Raw genomic sequence first — 6000 nt, 5'->3', positions numbered from 1 at the left:
AAAGAAAAAAAAATCATAGATTTGTCATAAAATTTACATCAAAGCAAGAGGTGAGCGACTAAGTTGGGCCATGTTTATGCTTCCCCTTTTCGGGCCAGAATCAGCGTTTTGAAACGTGATTAGTGCAAAACGCCATTGCGTTCATGCTCACTTCGACAGAAACGCCGATTCAAAACGCCGATCCAAAATGCACAAAAAGGTGCGTTTACGATCGATGTTTCTGACAAATCACGTTTGACGGGGAAGCATTTAAACACAACAGCGTTTCTAAACGCGTGTAGAATGACGTCATCTAAACGCCTTTCCGGTTTACGTGAAAAAGCGCCCGCCCGGTCAGCCAGCTACCCTGGCCTGTGCAGTTTTCCCATGTACTGTGCATACGCATTTCTTTCCCAGCTGCTCTCCCAGGCCAGGCCACCAATCGCAGGGCGCGCCCCAATTTGACCTGCCTCTGCTGAGGTCAGCGAAGCAATCGCAAACGCTCTTTCCAAGGCTCGAAGAAAGTGAGCATAAACAGTGCTCCCGTGAACGGCGTTTTGAATCAGCGTTTCAAAACGTTGATTCTGCCTTCGCAAATTGAGCATAAACACACCCTTAGTTTCTGATGAAGTTAAATCATTGTTATATTCTGAGAGGTCTTTTGGAATTTTATTCCTCAATTTAACTTGATAGATGTGAACATGCAGATATTTGAACTCCTGAAGATAATGCATGATATGGAAGATTTTGATTCAGCTGTTGTTTGTGTTAATGTAAGTTACATGCAGTCATATGTTTATTAAATTGTTAAGGGAAGATACCAGCAGAGATCTTTGAATTCCTGGAACAGTCTTTCTGCTGAAATACTGTTGATGTACAGCTTTATCATCAGTTAGTGCCACTTTGTTTACTAATAGATCTCCTATATGTACCTAGATATACAGCTATCATCATTAGACATGTAGACCTACTATCAACGTGGATAGGTACAGTTCTCCAAGACCTAGGTTTCTACACATTCAGAATGTTTAGACTCATGCCAGTAACCCTGTTGAGTAGCACTCTGGTAAATTAAAATGATGCATTACAGGTTTCAGTAGTACTGTTTTCAAGGGTGTGCTAAAAAAAAAATACATTGCTGTGCTGGGAGTGTTTCTGTTTGTGTTATATAGCACTACACACATTGTCTCCTATTAGTGAGAGTGTAGATCTAACCTATTATACTAAATTGAGATAATATGCACTTACAGAGATAATTTTTGTGCCTTCATTTCCTCCAGCTACCCAAAAAGGCCAATTGTAAACTGTGTGTGTGTGTGTGTGTGTGTGTGTGTGGGGGGGGGGGGGGGGGGGGGGGTAGGTACCTGCTGGGTAGAACATGATCAGTACAACCTCAGGAGAGCCCTTATTATATTAATCCGAAAGATAGATGAGGATTAAGTTAATAAGATAGGAGGGAATGCTGTATGATCTACAGTACTGTAGTCTCAGCTGTGGTTTGGGGCCTGGTACTGGGGGAAGTTACTTGTATTATGGTAAGCTGCGCAGAGTAAACAGCCATTACATTGTACATATGTACAGTGTATGTCTAGAATTGATAGTAGAGGTGTATACCTCGATGGATGATCTTGCACTTTAGAAGAGCACTTAAGTGTGACGTCATAGCCATTCTGTGCCCTGGAAACTGGTTCTAAACAACTTCACATAGCCCAAATATTTGTGATGTCAATTGTTGCAAACCATGCTTGTAGCCAGTTCCAAGCCACTGCGGGAAGACGTGTGCAATGACATCTGACAAAAGACTCTGACATGATCACAATGAAACAGACTTCTATGTTCTATTGTTTCTAGACCTCATGGTTTTCTACCTTATATGTGCATGTGGATGTTCATTGTTGGATGCACTAAAGAGCATGGTACAATGCCAATGGGATAATACGCCATTGCATCTACTGTAGTAGGTATTCCGTAATACATACTACATGTAACTACATTTATTTGTGTGGCCACATGTAGGTCCATAGGATTGTTGTGTTGTGTTTTTTGATCTCATGGATTTCTGGTCCATTTTAATCCCAAGCTCACTTACAGTATCATTTGTGTCATGAAGCTTTCCTCTGGTGTATTATCTTTCAATCATTATTTGGTAAAATATTTATTTGAAAATAAACTTAGAACTGTATCATGAGGTTCGAGGCACTACCCATCAGTAGTGCCCTATGGCAAGGCAATTTTTCTTCATTACCAAGTCTTCCAGAGGAAACATAAAGCCGTCTGTCCCATGCATGGGAGAGTTGTACGCTCTGTATGTACGGGAAACCCTATCTCTTGTCAAGAGTAAGGAGAAATCCCGGTGCAGTGGTCAAATCACACCCACACACACACACATACAAAATGGAAGATGTACAAATTCAGGTGATAGGCCTACTGCTATGGTCACAGTCTCTACAGTGTAAGTCTACTTTTTCTCTGCCGTTGCAGACTAGGTGATTGCCAAAGAATTAGTACTTTCATTAGAAAAGCACTCAGAGAGTGCAGACCTCCACCAAGCAGCTCATTTCCACATGATTAATATGCTAAAAATGGCCCATTTCCCAGCGCCTCAAGTTTATGCTCATCAGTGCATGCTCATCAGTGCACGTAATATGCACAAGTCAAACATGTGCAACTTGAATTCCCCTGTTTGTAGGCCTCATCCCCTAATGATAAGCAATCCTCCAAAAATTAAAAAACCAAACAAAACAAAATCCTGGATCCACACAGTGATCTGCATCACTACCAAAGTTCTGTTCCTTGTGTCATTGTCAGTTTTTCCTGTGGATTTCATTCATATCCGTTCAGATCTCCTATGAGTTATTTTACAAACAGACAAACAAACCAATGTCGGCATAAAGATTAGTAACCTCCTTGGAGGTATAAATGGTGCTTATTACTGTGTAATCAATACCGAGGAAAAAGAGCAAGCGGATTAAGTTTATAGATGTCACTGTGATAGCTCATGGATCCCTTTTTGCTATATAGGCAAGTTTACGTATTGTAAAGGTTTTGAGCAGACATTTGAAATTTAAAATGTTTCTCACAATTAACTATCTTGAGCAAGTATTGCCTGGCATAACAACAGCTAATGAACACAAACTGGGTTACATGTATTAAAATGTAATTCATTGTAAATATGGACCTGCTGCTTTTTGCAAATTACCCAGCTACCCAAACTGTCCGTAGATATGAACATATATGACGGCGAACTGGCTATCTCGGCTCATGGCGGGATGGTTGGGGGGGGGGGGGGAGGGGGAATGGCAGGGAGAGACTTGATATGATCGCTTTTTTGACCTCTTGAGAATGTAGAACTGGGGAGTCAACACAGTGTAGTGTGACATGCAGTAGCCCAGTGTTTTTAAACAGTGTAATAGACAAGGACCAGGGAATGAAGATGGCCTGTGATAATTTTCCTCCGACAAGCCTGTGTAAATCATTTGCAGACTTTGCATACAGAGTGCCGAGCACTCCGATAAAGAGGCCATAAAAAGAGAATTTCGGGGGAGCTGATTCAGATAGCAACATATCCTGCAGCCAGCGTTGTTTAGATGTGGGTCAATCCACGTCAAATCATCCAATTTTCAGAAAAGTTGTCACCCGACCCCCTCCGATTTTCTTTAAAATCACACCAAATGTTCCCCAAAGTGTCTGACGGAAAATCCCAAAATATTTTGCCCCAAGGTCAATTGGTTGCTAAGATACAGCCTCACATAGCAACCAATGCGCATTCCAAAATATAAGTTAAAAGAAAATTATGCATTTTTGATCGATTGTGGTAGCATGGATATTTATGCAAAAGTGTTCATTATCTGGAAATTGAGAGAACTTTATAGTCTTTGCAAGAAAAAGTGACTGTGACGCGAAATTGACTTTTCGTTAACGTGCACGAGGTCACCGAAAATGGTGTTATATGTTAATTTTGAAAATTTCAAAGCATATTTAGAGGCTAATATCTTCCACATTTCATCACCTCAGGTTCTAAGATATTATGCTGTTGAAGGCTTTGACTTGCTCAGTAATTTCGAAAAAAATCAGCGGATTCGTGCTCACCGTTTTTACGGAGAGCGCCCTCAAAGTTGACAAAAATGAAAAATGTGTCAAATTCAAGGTCACGGATCACCCTTCGTCCCACCTAGGAATGGCATCAATTTTTGTGTATTGATAGACATTTACCTATATTATCTTGGGTTACCAAAGAAATTTTGCTACCGAAATGTTAAATGGTAAATTTACCCCACTGAAAATGGTCATAAACGGCCAAATTTCCATGTAATATCACATATTGGGTTTAGAGGACATTTCAAATGTCCATGCTTTCAAGATGAAAAGCCGTAGCCCTGTGATATTTGCTGTAGGAGTAGTCTGTAATACACATTTTAGTAATATATACCACAAAACACTTTCATTACATAATAATGACCTTGAAATTTAATCCAAAATTTGATAAAAACAATAAGTCGCTCTATTTTCCTCATTGCACTGCATGTAATATGTGTTTTGAATGACTTTTCACACAGCAATATTTCAAGAATTATGAAAGCTGACAGCCTGCCATATTAAGGTTCTAAACTATTTGTGCTCTTCTTTCTGATTTAGTGTCAATTTGATCATGAATGTTATACCCTTGACCTTGAAGTGCTTCTAAAAATAGCTGTAAATTTGTTAACTACAAATTACACACACAACAGTGTGTTTTATGGCATAACATACTAGTGATTCTTTCACAAACACAAAAGTTTTTATGGTGTAAATGTTATATACTGGAATAACTATAGGTTCTTGCAAGATATGTCCGATTAATTACTTTGTTCTGACAATGACCCTGAATTTATGACCTTCAAAATCAGGAGAAATGTCTATTCCTGCCCATAAAGACCTGTATTTACACTGTAAGTACATAATATATATGGACATTGTGTCCAACACATAAGATTCTTATTCTAGCCTGTGAAAAGCAAATTAAAAGCACTGAGAGTCTTCTTTTTGGGGGGGATTTGTTCTGTAACTTATGACAATTCAAAAATCATTTCCATTCCTATATATTTTCTTGTTTTTGGTAAATTTGTTATGTATTTCTTTGTTTTTTATTTTCTACAGCATTTTTTTTTTATTGGAAATTGTCACAGCCCACTTTTTCTACCATAATTTGAATAGAATTAATCAATCAAAGTGATAGATAGTAAAAATGGTCAAGTTTTTATGACTTTTACCAAAAAGCACTGTTTTCCATAGAAAATGCAAACGAAATCACAAAATATTACTGTACCCTTTTGTGATTGAAATTGAGGGTCATTGTTAGAACAAAGTAATTAATTGTAACATATCTTGCAAGCACATATAGATTAATTCCAGTATATAACATTTACACCATAAAAACTTTTGTGTTTGTGAAAGAATCACTAGTATGTTATGCCATAAAACGCCTGTTATGTGTGTAATTATTTTGTAGAACTTAACAAATTTACAGCTATTTTTAGAAGCACTTCAAGGTCAAGGGTATAACATTCATGATCAAATTGACACTAAATCTGAAAGAAGAGCACAAATAGTTTAGAACCTTAATGTGGTAGGCTGTCAGCTTTCATAATTCTTGAAATGTTGCTCTGTGAAAAGTCATTCAAAACACATATTACATGCAGTGCAATGAGGAAAATAGAGCGACTTATTGTTTTTATCAAATTTTGGATTAAATTTCAAGGTCATTATTATGTAATGAAAGTGTTTTGTGGTATATATTACTAAAATATGTATTACAGACTACCCCTACAGCAAATATCACAGGGCTACGGCTTTTCATCTTGAAAGCATGGACATTTGAAATGTCCTCTAAACCCAATATGTGATATTACATGGAAATTTGGCCGTTTACGACCATTTTCAGTGGGGTAAATTTACCATTTAACATTTCGGTAGCAAAATTTCTTTGGTAACCCAAGATAATATAGGTAAATGTCTATCAATACACAAAAATTGATGCCATTC

The sequence above is a fragment of the Diadema antillarum genome, unplaced genomic scaffold (genome assembly GCF_040938485.1).
Source record: "Diadema antillarum isolate AM-2024a unplaced genomic scaffold, OU_Dant_1.0 scf00000033, whole genome shotgun sequence".
NCBI classification, from domain to species: domain Eukaryota; kingdom Metazoa; phylum Echinodermata; class Echinoidea; order Diadematoida; family Diadematidae; genus Diadema; species Diadema antillarum.
The sequence above is the reverse complement of the archived record's forward strand: the minus strand, read 5'-3'. Positions refer to the sequence as shown.